The sequence below is a fragment of the Ursus americanus genome, chromosome 25 (assembly GCF_024610735.1).
Source record: "Ursus americanus isolate L20-20 chromosome 25, mUrsAme1.1.p, whole genome shotgun sequence".
In the NCBI taxonomy this organism is placed as follows: domain Eukaryota; kingdom Metazoa; phylum Chordata; class Mammalia; order Carnivora; family Ursidae; genus Ursus; species Ursus americanus.
This window is the reverse complement of record NC_142151.1, coordinates 33,568,092-33,583,333: the sequence shown is the minus strand read 5'-3', so window position 1 is coordinate 33,583,333 and position 15,242 is coordinate 33,568,092. Positions and strand designations below refer to the sequence as shown.

Genomic DNA, 15,242 nt, shown 5'->3' with positions numbered 1-15,242 from the left:
ACAGCAACTTCTTTCTAGATGTATCCTGAGGCAAGGGAAATAAAAGCAAAAATAAACTATCGGAACCACATCAAAATAAACAGCTTCTGCACCAACAAAGGAAACAATCAACAAAACTAAAATGCACCTTATGGAATGGGAGAAGATATTTGCAAATGACATATCTGACAGTGTTAGTATCCAAAATACTTAAAGAACTTATACAACTCTACACCAAAAAAAAAAAAAAAAAAAAAAACCAAATAATGCAAATAAAACTAGGCAGAAGACATAAATAGACATTCTCCAAAGAAGACATATGCATAGCCAATAGGTAGATTAAAAGATGTCCAACATCATTCATCATCAGGGAAATACAAATCAAAACTACAATGAGATATCACTTTACATCTGTCAGAATGTCTAAAATCAAAAACACAAGAAATAAGAAGTGTTGAAAAGAATGTGGAGAAAAAGGAAACCCTGTTCACTGTTGGTGGAAATACAACTGGAGCATCCTCTGTGGGAAACAGTATGGAGGTTCCTGAAAAAGTTAAAAATAGAACTACCCTATGATCCAATAATAGCATTACTGGCTTTTTATCCCAAGAACACAAAAACATGAATTCAAAAGGATACATGCACCCCTATGTTTATTGCAGCATTATTTATAATACCCAAATTATGGAAGCAGCCCAAGTGTCCATCAATAGATGAATGGATAAAGAAGAGGTAATGTGTGTGTGTGTGTGTGTGTGTGTGTGTGTGTACACACATATATATATAATGGAATATTATTCAGCCATTAAAAAAGAATGGAATCTTGCCATTTCCACATGGATGGAACTACAGAGTAAATGATAAGTGAAATAAGTCAGTCAGAGAAAGACAAATGCCACATTATTTCCCTCATATGTAGAATTTAAAAAACAAATCAAACAAGCAATGGAAAAAAAGAGAAAGAAACAAAGAAACAGACTCTAAACTATAGAGAACAAACCAATGGTTACTGGGGGTGGGGGCAGGGAATTGGTGAAATAGGTGATGGGGATTAAGAGTACATTTATCATGGTTAGTACTGAGTACTATAGAGAATTGTTGAATCATTACATTGTACACCTGAAACTAATACAATACTGTATAATTACCTATACTGGAATTAAAATTTAAAAAGAAAATTAAAAAGAAAAAAATATCAGCCCCATGTGCTTCTATTTTTATACTAATCCTTCCGTAGTTAGCACCCACTCTAAGTCTTTTTAAAAATATATTTAATGAAATTAGAACCCAATCTTCACCTCTTTTCTTCATGTAACTTTTTACGTTCTATAAGATATATGAATGTGAGGCCTCATTGATATTTCAGATGCAAAAAAGTGAAACCAACCTTACTCTGTTCTCTAACTATTCGCCTTTCATCAGTTTTGTAATTTTCTTTTTTGCTCTAAGAATAAACTTGAAACCATCTCTGCTCTTCCTTCTCCTTTATTTCTTTTATCTCATCTATCATGAACACCTGTCATATTTGTTTGCTTTCATGTCTTCTGGTAATAGCATGCCTCTCTATGTCCACTGCCTCTATCAGGATTAGGCTGTCATCATGCCTTGAAAGGACTACATAATTTTCAATGATCCCTCCTAATTCTAGCACTTTATTGCTAATTGTTTTTTTAAACTCGTTACTCTGACCAGATTGTGGATTATTGTACTCAACTACAACAGTAAAAATCCAGTTTAATAGTTTTTAGCTAGCAGACAATAGAAATGAAACTGGAACACTCACTTAGTATTATCCACCAAAATAAGTCCATAACCTCCATCTGCTCTGGCTGCACAATTTTTATTACATTTTTCTCAAATGCTCTTCATTCCAACTTGTCACTCAAGCACCGTGCATATTTAGATCATTTTTCACAATTTTGTGAAGTGGTCTTCATACTGCAAAAAAATCCCCTTCTCATTGTCCTATCAATCCAAAATTCACAAAATGCTGCTTAAGTCTTACATTCTCTAGGCAGTTTATATAGTGGGAGGAAACCAAAACTTGGTGTGGGATAGACCTCAGCTGGTAAACATGCCACTTACTATCACATGACTTTAGACATGTCTCAGGTTTCTCATTATAAAACGAGATTAATTATAACAAGTATAATAACCTTTGGCTATAAATCGTTTCGTAAAGTGTTTAGTAGAGTGCCTAGCCTATAATGCTAAGTAAACAGTATTATTATTGTTGTTGTTATTATTATTATTAATAATTCCATGACATGTCCCCATTACTCAGCTCACATTTGATAACTCACCCCAACATCTACCAACTCAGCAACATTGAGCACTACACTATTTAGTATTAAATTTTCTCATTGTTTCATATATTTGCACAATGATTTACTCATATGTGTATTAGCAGAAAGGATACTTAGAGGACATTTATTAAGTAGCCATCAAGCAATTTATCCTATGTTTTGATAAATTTTATAATTTTTTATTATATTTATAATTTTTTATTTAAATTCTAGTTAGTTAACATACAGTGTAATATCGGTTAGTTAACATACAGTGTAATATCGGTTAGTTAACATACAGTGTAATATCGGTTTCAGGAGTAGAACTTAGTGATTCATCACTTACATATAACACCCAGGGCACATCACAAGTGTCCTCCTTAATATTCATCACCCATTTAACCCATCCTCCACACACCTCCCCTCCAGCAACCCTCAGTTTGTTTTCTATAGTTAAGAGTCTCTTATGGTTTGCCTCCCTTTCTCTCTCTCTCTTTTTTTTTTTTTGATATTTTTTAAAAGTGAGAAATATTACAGGAAGTTAAAATGGATCCAATATCACTATCAATATAATTATTTCTATTCTTTAAAACACACACACACACACACTCCAAGTAAACAGCTTACCTTAAGATTGTTCTGAATTCAGCTTCAGAAATGATCCAAGTTGGATATCTACAAATCAATAATTATAAAATTACAGTCAATTAGCTTGAAGATGTTTTTACTTTAACTATGATTTTTAACATTTTCTACAAAAAATTAGTTGCATTTTAATCCTCTATGAGTTTCTGTTTGTTGCTTTGACCATTGCAGTAAAGTTTTAGAATATTTGTAAAATACATTTATAAAATCAGTAAACACTTTTAACTGAAAGGGATTTGACTTTTTTTTATTGCTTGCAAAGCCTATTGATGGTTCATAGCCCAAATATCCTCTTATTTACCATTACTGAACTGAACTAAAAATTAACATTTTAAATAAAACAGGATAAGAACTGCTGAACTGGTCCCATTTTATGATACTGAACACTAGACTGGAATTTATTTTAGAGAAGCCTGTATATACACCATATCCACCATACATATACTGTGTATGTGTGTGCATGTATATCCTATATATATGCATACATATTGGTAGACGGCACACTAATATTCATACACACACAAATTTAAGGGGAAAAAAAGAGGTAGATCTAAACATTTCAAAGAGGAAGCCAAGTATTTGGGTAAAATCAAGTGGATTAAATTCAACGTAGCTCAGGTTTTAAATAAACTGATATTTTGGTGATTTCACTAAAAATAAAAGCAACAAAAATTGTGTGTTAAGTTTGATAGTTTATAGACTACTTTTCACATTCTCGTTCAGGTCTTTAGTAACCCTCATAGCCATAAATGTGTTCCCTCCTAAATACTGTTAGGGTAAGCTTGATCTGAATTGACACAGAAGTAATTACATAGAAAGCTTGTCCCATCAAAAGCACATTCTGAAAATAGCCTTTCCATTTAAAATACAGACTATATCATGTTTCCTCATAAGACAGTTGTAAAATCTAGCTCTTCATACAGCTGAAGCTAGTCCTTTAGATCTTGCTTCAAACACCCCTTTCCCAGAATGACAGCAGATATTAATCAGAAAATGACTCAAATCAACACATAACTATATACCATATTAAATGTCATGAAGAAGGCTTATATAGTACTTTGAGTGCAATGGGGACCCTGAATTGGTCTGAGGGGATAAAGGAGAGGAATAAAACTTGAACTGAGTTATTGGGTAAAGACGGAGCAGGCAGAGGAGAGAGTTTCCATTTAGAAGGACTGGCAGGTGCAAGGTGCTGATGCAGGAAGGAGCGTGGCACTGTAGAGAAGTAGGAAGAAGGCTGTTAAGGTGAAAACACAGAAATGGAGTGTTGTGCAGGTACGCATAAAGTTGGTGAGCTTAGGCACGGCCATAGCAGGTTAGAGGAAGGCCAGTTTTTTTCTGTTCTTTTTTTTTTTTCAGATTTTATTTATTTATTTGACAGAGAGAGAGACAGCCAGTGAGAGAGGGAACACAAGCAAGGGAAGTGGGAGAGGAAGAAGCCGGCTCCCAGCAGAACAGCGAGCCCAATGCAGGGCTCGATCCCAGGACGCCAGGATCACTCCCTGAGCCAAAGGCAGATGTTTAACGACGGAGCCACCCAGGTGCCCCTGGAGGAAGGTTAGTTTTTATCTTACACACTACAGGAGGTTACTGCAAGGTTTATACAGAGTAGTGAGGTAGCGAGATCTCCTTGAAGATGGTAGCTCTGATGAGGAAAGAGAAAGTGGAGGAAGAGTGAATATAGGAACCCAGCAAGGCATTATTGTTCTAGTTCAGGAAAGAAGGATGGCGGCTTTGACTAGAATATTTGCAAAGAATTGATAAATTGTTAAAGAAAATTATAAAATTGGTTTGTTTTAATAAGTTTTGGGAGATAGATTATCATCAGTCTCTCTCACTTGATTGTAAGCTACATGAGCTTGTTTTACTGATCATTATATCCTCTGCCACAATACTTTGCACACAGTAGATACTCCAAAAATTATTTTTCATGAATGCATGGTAGGAAAAGAAGAAGAATTTGGGAAGTATAAGGAAATTCATTAAGGGGTACTATTTACTATGATAAGAATTACTAGACAGGGGGCGACTGGGTGGCTCAGTCGTTAAGCGTCTGCCTTCGGCTCAGGGCGTGATCCCAGAGGTCTGGGATCGAGCCCCACATCAGGCTCCTCTGCTGGGAGCCTGCTTCTTCCTCTCCCACTCCCCTTGCTTGTGTTCCCTCTCTCACTGGCTGTCTCTCTCTCTGTCAAATAAATAAATAAAATCTAAAAAAAAAAAAAAAAGAATTACTAGACAGGATCAGGTTTGCAACTGAGATCATGTGTTTAGATTTAGACAAATTGTACTTAGAATGCCCTTTAGATATACAAACAGAGATATGGCGTAGGAAATTATAACCGTCTAAAGCTCAGAATAGAGATCTTGACTGGAGATATAAATTTGGAAGTCATAGGAATATCGGTAACATTGAAGCCATGGGAATGGATGCAATATCTATGGGGAGAAAATAGCTTAATAATGATAACTGAATTTTTGTAGACTCTATGTATCAGTCACTGTTCTAAGTGTTTTATATGTTACAATCCAGTTAATCCTTACAATAACCCCATAAAGAGTACTCTGTTTATTATTTTACTTTAAAGATGAGAAAACCAAGGCACAAAGAAATTATATAATTTGCCTAAATTCACACACTTAGTAAATGGTAGGACTAGGGTATGGTAGGCAGAATTCTAAGATGGCCTCCAACATGTCCAACTCTTGGTGTTCACACCTTGTACAACTTCCACTCCTGTGGGGGGCAGAACCTTTAAATGCAATGGGGAAGAATTCCAATGATTTAATTATTAATAAATTGACTTTGCGTTCATCAAAATCAAAAGGAAGATCCTTGTGGGACTGGCGTAATCAGTTGATCCCTTCAAAGGAGATTGGGCCCTCCCTGACATCAGAGATTAAGATTAAAATGTGAGAAGGTTCATGCAGAGGCCCACATGGTGGAGCACTGGGAGCAGCTTCTAAGAGCTGAGAAAAGCCCTTGGCCAATAGCCATCAATAAAATGGGGAATTCAGTCCTACAATCACAACAAGTTGAATTCTGCCAACACCAGTGAGCTTAAAGAGGACCTCAAGCCTCAGATGAGACCTCAGTCCTAGCTGACAGCTTGATTCAGCCTGTTGAGACCCTGAGCAGATGACCCAGATGAAATTCACCCAGACTTCTGACCTACAGAACTGTAAAATACTAAATGAGTATTGTCTTAAGCCATAAGTTTGTGGTAATTTGTTACACAGCAAAAGAAAACTGATGAAACCTGAGTAGTTGGTTTATATACTGGGCTGCTAAAGTCTGGGCTACATTGCAGAAGGCAGAAGAGGTGGGAAAATGAGAAGAGAGCCTAATAAAGACAGAACTCGGAGGAATGTAGACAGTTAAGAAATGGGCAGTGGAAAATGAACCAGCAAAGAAGACTGAAGACAAACAAAGAAACCAGGAAAGTCCAAGAGAGTATGGCATTAGAGAAGCCAAGAAGAAGGATCTGTGGAAGGACAGAGGCTGACTGAGCAAGAGTGTGCAGTGCCACAGAGTGCAAATCAGATGAGGACTGGAGAACATTTGTTGGACTCAATAAGATGGAGGAAGGTAATATCGACTTTCCCCTGGTCAGTTAAAAAAAGCAGAGTTGGCATTTTAGAACCCCTTTTGTTTTTTTCATTAAGGGAAGAAACCAGGTGATGGGCTGGGGAGAAAAAAATGTTTTCCAGACATATTTTTATTATTCAATATTTGCATGCAGAAGCATTATAAACCTCTTCCTCAAGAATTAGGCACATTTTGTTAATTACAGTAAGCTTGAAAAGTAAATCAATTAAGATGTTTTGTCACAAAATTGAATTTCAAGGATTAATAATTTCTTAAGTGACAAGGCAAAATTGCACCCAAGTAATATTCTAAAGAATATTTAATCTCATGAGATGACTAATGAAAAATAGTAGAAAGAGGAGAACAAAAGCGAGCATTCAATTTCCAAAACTCATTTATTTTGGTCATTCATACCACCACTCTAAGGGAAAGTTATTCTTTTCTCCTAAGAAAATATGAAATCAGATGCAGAAACCAAAATGTAAATAGGCATTAAACAAATCAATAAAGATCCATTTGGACTATAATAGAGTACAATTGAGAAGACAAAGCGTACACACAGAGATAATTAAATTTATGGCTTTTTATGTGCTATATTTACCTGTTGATGTTGCTTTTGGGTTCTCTTGACCAGTACTTCACTTTAGTGATAAATTTTATGGGAGGCAGGAATAACAATGACAACCCTCCCCTTATCCCATATAAAATAACAAAATAATAAGATTCAAACTACCTTGTCATTTCTATACATAGAGGGATATACTTGTATTCAGTGGAACCCTCAGGAAAGGAAAGGAGAGTTTATCCATAGATCTCTGACCCATAGTCAACATAGGAATAGGGTCGTGTTCAATGGCTCAGTCTGAACTGAGATTTAAATTTTCTATTTTGAATGATCAAAACAGATGTACACTGGGTTAGAGACCTAAGTGTGGGAGTGCAGTATTAGTGTCTTCTGGTGGCTTATGTGAAATTTTTCCTCCCTTTGTCTCATCTGAGGCTTTTGTCCCAGATATGGTTGTGAGTTCATCTGTTCCTAACACTTTACTCATGCACAGATGGCTTAAGAGACTTGATAGTCATTGCTTATATCCCAAAGTTACCGTTTGCTTTGCTGTTCACTTAATTTTAAGGATCTTGAGTTTGTTTCACATCCAACTTATTTTCATGTATTTGGCTCCTACCTTTAGTTGTTTATGAATGAGACAGCTCTTACTAACAGGGGTAACCTTACTAGTGAGTTTATGATTGCTTTCTAGTGTAAGCCAAAGCTTGATGCATTAATGAGTCACACCATCTTCATAAAGAAAAGTGACTTTGACCATCCTGGCATAAAATTCTTTAAAAAAGAAACTTTCACTTATAAGTGGAGTTTAAGGAACAAAACAAATGGGCAAAGAGGGGAAAAAAAAGAAAGAGAGAGGCAAACCAAGAAACAGACTCTTAACTATAGAGAACAAACTGATGATTACTAGAGGGAAGGTGGATGGGGGATGGGTTAAATAGGTGATGGGGATTAAGGAGTGCACTTGTGATGAGCACTACAGTAAAGTGCAGAATCACTACATTGTATATCTGAAACTGATATTCTACTGTATGTTAACTAACTGGAATTTAAATAAAAATGTTAAAAAGAAAAGTCTATCTTTAGTGTGATCAATCAGTCATTCCAGGAAATAGATCACATCTTCCTACTCTATGAGTCCTGAACCTCTAACCAAAACAAGAAGCTTGAATAGAGTGCTTATTTATTTTAAAGTCCTTCTCTTTCAACTCATGGAATTTTGAGATGAACCTTAAAATGAGGATTGGTCATTTTTTTCCTCAAAAAACAAAACAAAACACCACTCTCTATGAAAATATAAGACAAAGATGAGCATGAGAAAACTTCTCAGATTTTACTTTGTATGTTGGTTATCCTAAAATCATATTGTAGCTTCCCACGGAATCGACAACTAAATAAAATCCTAGCCGATGTTGCAGAATTTTCATCACAAACATTCCAAATCCCTAATGGTCTTAAACTTCAAAGCCTCATCATTCAGTTGTTTTATTATCTAGGCAATAAGTCTTCCAGTAGTTCTATCTTACACAAACTGTGAGACAGGTGTCTCCTCATGATCATTTTGTCGAGCCCTAATTTCTTATAATTTTCCCCAAACTATGTTTTTCAAATTAGGCTGTATTTACTGCATATAAATACTCCACACTGACTTCCAATTATTTCAAATTCTAGTATACTTGAATATGCTGTTTATTTTGGTGAGCAGAGCTCCCAGTATAATAAGTACAGAACCTTCCTTCCATCCATATTCCTATACTGATAAACTATAGTCCCCAAAGTATGTAACTTTTAAGCTTCACAAGACTAGGGGTCTACAACAGAATATAAAATATAGCCTAGACTTTGGTCTGACACCTTCGCAGAAGAAAGATATATGATCCAGAAGATTTTTGGAATCCAGACAAAATTCTAACTTTAAACTCCTTATATTTGCTCCAAAACTACAGTGATTTTAGAGAGATTTAGGTTTCCAGTTAAAATCAGTCCTCAAAACAAGGACAGGAGCAGAAACTAGAACTAAATTGCTTTAAACTATGCTTGTATATGAAAATAAATCCTGTTGTACTTTGGTTGTAGCTCTATTTTGATATCAGTGGAAATGATACTTTTTAAAATCAATTTCTTCTTTAAAAAAGGGATTTCACTTCTGCTCCCGTTTTCACTTAACTTTGGGGATTTACTGTATTGGATCCCAAAGTATTTCTTAACTGCTTCACAGTTAATAACAGAAAAACTTAACTTTCATTACTTGACTCTAAAACACATTATAAAGAATGTCTTAGGTGATGGCAAACTTCTTGGAGAATGTACTTATAATTAATGTCCAATCCCTTACTATTGGTATTTAGGACATTGGAAACCATGACCAAAAAAATAACATTTTTCTTAAGGATTGTTATATATTTTTGTGCTTCATAATTATACCTTCAGGTATATCTACATATCCAAACACCACCAGAAAACTAGCTTTTAAATTATAAATCTCCTTGGTGGAATTCTTTTAAGAAGCAGGTGAAAAAAGGTGAGGAGGTTTAAATTTTTATTCATTTTAAAGAATGAGAAATAATACACAGAAGGAATTAAGTAATTTAAAACAAACAGATGGGAAATTGAGTATTAAATAGAGTTTCTGAAGGATAGTTGAATTAATTTGATATACTTTAGTTAACGAACTTAATCTTTATAATAAAAATGATAGCTACCGTTAATTGAGAAACACTTATATACCAAATTTTAAACATACATTTTTCTATTAGAAATCTTGCAAAATAGGGATTATTTTCCCATGTGAAAGGCATGGTTTCAACCATTCGCTTTAATGGAAATAGGTACTAATAGAATTCCCCAAGTTCCAATCCAAATTTGTTTTCAACAAGGAACTGAGTCACTCACTGTGTCATCAACTAGATGGTTCTTCTAACTGTTAAATGGGCTTTTCCCCACTATCACTTTTTAATGTCAGAAGGGAAAAGATCAATTCTTAACAGCTTATTTCTTATAGGAAACATTTTCTAGGTAATGACAGTAAAATCTGGTGAAAAGAAACAGGTTGTTCTGCCTTAGGGTTTTTTCATTTGTCTTGTTTTGTTTTTAATAAAACCTAAGGAACTGTATATGTTTAAGGCAGCATACTGCAACTAGCTTTCCATTGTTGATTAACAAAAGATTTTTTGGAAGAAAAAATAAGACTACCATACTCCAGATCAATACAATCTTTGTTTCTTCCCATGTGTAGAATTGAGCAAAGTGGGAGTTCAATTGAATTAATATTTTTAAAAGGTTGAAAAGGCAGGGTTCAGAAAAACTTCATATATGAAGGGCCAGATGGTAAGTATCTTATGCTTGCTGGACCAACAGGTCTCTGTGATAACTACACAACTCTACCATTGTTTGGTAGATTGAGAAAGCAGCCTAGACAATACCTAAATGAATATGTATGGCTGTCTCTCAATAAAACTTTATTTACAAAAACTGTACTTGGACTGGATATGGCCCAGAGCCTGTAGTTTGCTGACCCTGAAATAGGAGAATAATAAAATATGATTATAACATGGAAATGGTGAAGTCAAGACATTTTCTCGTAGTGTGTTAAAGCCTTCTCATTTATTTGTCCAAATAGCTAGCAGCAACATCCAGGTATAAGCATCAGATTCTAGGCTACACCTTTAGTTATTGGAAAACTAGGGCAACTGTTCCTCTACTTCTTTTGGAATATCCTCAAATGAAATATTCTCAAAAACAAAAATTTTAATGACTTATAATGAGCTGTTAAAACCAACAGTATTTTCATCTGCTCTTTAGTGTAAAGAATTTCACAATCTGGCATCTTACAATGATGTGTGCCTTTGAAGGAGTAAACTGAGAACATCTGCAGGTAAATTTGAAGTTTCTAATTTTATATATATGTAATTTTTCCTTACTTATCCTTGCTAAAAACTCTCTGAGATAGTGTTATAAGTCACCTTTTATAGGTCATGAATATGAAATTTAAGGTGATTTAGTATATTACCAAGGTTATATAGATACTAAACTGTAAGGCCAGGATTTGAACAATGTAGTCCTATACTTAGAGCTACTATGCATGGTTGTGCAATTTATGCACCCCTTAGAACATTTAAGGGCATAGACGGTATATATTTATATGTTTATTATAGAAATTTTCCACAGGTGGGGTGCCTGGGCGGCTCACTGGTTAAGCGTCTGCCTTCGGTTCAGGGCATCATCCTGGCGTTCTGGGATCGAGCCCCACATCAGGCTCCTCCACTGGGAGCCTGCTTCTTCCTCTCCCACTTCCCCTGCTTGTGTTCCCTCTCTCACTGGATGCCTCTCTCTCTGACAAATAAATAAATAAAATCTTTAAAAAAAAAAAAGAAATTTTCCACAGGTAACAGTAAATTTTGTCTTACAAAATCAGTGTTATGACTATTTTTTAATAAAAGTATATATATTTTAGAAGCAACCTCTTTGTATTTCACAATAATGTGCCATATATGACAGTTCCAGTCCTGGGTTGATTCTAAAGACCTTGCTCTTTTACATTATACTGAATGAACTCTGTGCCAGGATGGCCACTAGGAATGTTACAAAGAATAAGGTCTTGAGGTAAATCTGTGTTCCTACACTATATATGTAACATTAGCCATTTCCCTGCCTCTAAGACCTGGGAATAGTTTATTACCATGAAAACAGATACAGAGAATGAAAAAGGAGATAGGAATTAAAGACATGCTGAACATTAGAGCATGACTGACTAGATGTATAAATATATTATTGATTAAGATTGGGAGATAGTATCTGGAGGAAGAAGGAAGATGACTTATTTTTAAGATTTGAAGGATACAGACAGTGGAGAAATCAAAAAGGAATTGAAAATATGTACCCAAAGCTAAGAGAGTGGTCAAAGCTAGAGTTAGGGATTAGGGTGTCATTTCCATAGAGGTACAAGAGCTAATGCCAACAGAATGAGATAACATAGGTGGGAAGATTCTAGAACTAGGAGAAGTAGAATCTACAAGATGAGCCAAAAAATAAAAATAAAAAGAAAGAAAAAGCGTGACCAGAGGAGGGATATGACAAATTAAAAATAAGGTAACTGAAGCCAGAAACAAACATGTGTTAATCAAAAGTTTCATAAGAATGTCTCCTACTTGAAACAGTTCCAGAAGATGAGAACTGTGCAGAAATGACTTCAGCTGGCAGTTCAAGAGTAACTAGCGAATTCTGCAAAGTCAGTCTCAATCCAATAGTAAAGGAAGGGGCTAGAATATGGTGGGAGAGAAAGATGTAGAAATAGAGTGTGTAGACTACATTTTTAATCTAAAATTTAGAAGAAGACAGAAAACAAGGAAGAAATGATAAAGATTTGTTTAGTTTCACTTTTTTTTAAAGAATGGAAGCTCACTGGAAATTTTTGAAGTTGGGAAATATATAAGTAGGGGATAAATAAGTGACACTGCTGTATATTATAGAAGACCCAAGAACCCCAAGTCGCAAATCACTAGTGCAGCAAGTAAAATCCTGTCCCGGTTCTATCTATTTTTTTAAGCAGGTTTACTGAGATATAATTTATATGCCATAATATTGACCCATTTTAAGTGTAAATTCAATGATTTTTAGTATATTTGCAGAGGCTTTAATCTTTCATGTCCAATAATTGACATAATCATAAGAATGCTTAGTCTTATCTCTCTTGGAGTGTTGCAAGAATAGAGAACCTCATCATAAGAATAGAAATATAAAACAAAATAAAAGAGAAACATCAGTGTGTTGGGCTGCAATAAGATTCCAGCTCATCATGTTCAATGAGGCAAATGTCCTAAATAGTTGCTTTTGTAGCCTTTGCAATAGATAATAAGCCACATTCTATGAATCAAGTAAGATTTGTTTTATAACAGTAAGAATCTATCTAGATCCATAATTGACTCATAAAGTAACTACGCAGCAATATATTACTTATAGTACATTTTTGTCTCATATTGACCTCTAAGGTTTTTTAAAATTTGTTCAGTCATACCTCCCAGGGCAATTTCACACCATTTAAAGTAGCCACTGTGTTAGTTCTTTGTGTTTAACCTCAACCTTGGGTTATGAAACTTGCTGGTGCCTACAAATAACAAGCATCATGTAACTATCCCTTTCTGTAGTCTTTTGTGGAGTTCATGAATTTAGCTATTTGCATACTTGGTTTCTGAATGATTTCCAGACTTACAGCATATTCATGCTTAACCTAAATTGAGAGAAAAGGCTCTTCAAGTAAGTAAAAAGTAAACAGTACGAAAACAAAAATGAAGATTAACCATGGTTTATTCATAACATACTTACATATGTTACCCCACATCAGGATATTAGATTACAGGGATGTAATATATACTTATTTTATATTCAAAAATGTAACAGAAAAAGAATTTAGAGCTAAATCTAAACCACCCAAGCTGCTAAGTAATTATACCTCATATCTAAAAATTTCCCCAAGTTAAGATCCAGAAAAGGAAACCTACCTAAAGAAATATATATTATTATAATTATATTATAAAAGTATTATAATTATAAATTATATAACTTAATGTTATATTATTAAAACCATTTACTTGAATCTTTCATTTGAATATGATAGCTCTTTTTCAAATACAATATGTAAAGTTATTAAAACAAATCTCTCCTTCATATAGTAGATAAAAATTGCCACTTTCTTATTAAACATTAGGAAAAAATATGTAAGACTTATTTGGCCTGTTTTCTCATAAATTTTAGTAAACATTGATCTTTAAAAAGCTAAAGAAAGGGGGGAAAGCTTAAAAGTAGAAGAGTATAAATCTAATTTAAGTGATCCTATCATAACAAAAAATTAAATAATAACTAAGTTATATGCTGAGATGGAGTTAAATGTATGATTTCTATAAATATTCATGAAATTAAACAGGGTAGGAAGAAGTGAAGTACTTTTTCAAAGCACTGACTTTATCACCTTTAGTTTCTGTTAAATTTTTCACAGGAGTTGAGAATCACCATTAGTTTTTTTCTCCATAAAAGGATACTATTACCAGTTCAAATACATTTTCTGTAATCATTATTCAACTATATGTTGTCTTGTGAGAGTGCAGATTTTCTCAGGGATGATAAAAGTACCAACAGATCCATTTCTCTCCTTAATCATCCAAAAAAGAATTCTGGTCTTTGAAATTCTCCTGACCATTACTGCCTTCTTACAGTGCCATTCTAACCACACGAAGCAATACTACTTGGGAAACTTTCAAGCAACTCTTTCAAATGTAAAGCTGCTTCCATCAACAATCCTCACTTCTAGATTTAGTTTTGAAAGAAATTATCTCATGTCCAAGTTGTTTTCTACTCACCTTTTTTCACTGATCAATGCAGCCCACCTACATCAGTCAAGTGATTTATCTTACAACCCTCCTGGTTTGCAATTCTGTGTTTTTCTCATGAGATTCTTGCTACCTTCTGTAAAGTAGTATCAATTACTAGTTTCCAATTACATTCATATAGGATGGAGAGGTCATGGTTTTAAAATCAAGCAAGGAAAAAAACAACAAATATATGCAATTCTGAATTGATAATGTTGAACATGAGTCAACACTAATATGATAGAGGTGAAAGGAGAATGCACAATAAAATATCATCAGTAACTACAGAATAAGAATTTATGTTAAGGATAACAAAAATCGTTAACAGAAGTTTATTCAGCTCATCCTATGTTCCAGACACTTCTGGGTATTGCAAACACAGTGATAACCAACAAGAACGAGTCAAACACATCTTTGTTCCCATTGAGCTTAAATTTTAGGGAAGGGAGATATGAAGTGTGCTGATAAAAATAAGTGCTGTGAAGATTGCTTTTGATCAAGACCATATCTGGAGTCCCGTGTCCAATACTAAGCACATGCTTCTGACAAATACGTACAAAATATAAATCATGTAACCTAATGTTTGCTGATAGATAATTGTTTGAATTTGTTTGAAATTGTTCTCTTTGGGGCACAATTTGTTTCTTAAGAACAGAGATCTGTGCCTAACACCTACCACAAAGTACTTAGAACAGCAACATCAACACAGCAGAGGTCAGAAAAAAAACTTTTTTTAAAGTAAAGAGTTTTGAGCACTATCATAAAGCAAACATCTTTTGTTTTATTTTCATTTCAGTTTCGTTTTCAAAGTCTCTGTAGCT

At 34.4% G+C, this 15,242-nt stretch overlaps 1 protein-coding gene across 2 annotated transcripts in view; it reads right to left on the bottom strand.

Annotated features, from left to right (window-relative positions):
- CNTN1 (contactin 1) overlaps nt 1-15,242 on the bottom strand; it is a 341,046-nt gene that overhangs the window by 258,390 nt on the left and 67,414 nt on the right. For both annotated transcript variants that reach the window (XM_045801266.2, XM_045801267.2), the window contains exon 2: nt 2,892-2,939. The gene's annotated coding sequence lies outside the window, so the exon portion shown is untranslated. The remainder of the gene's footprint in view (nt 1-2,891; nt 2,940-15,242) is intronic.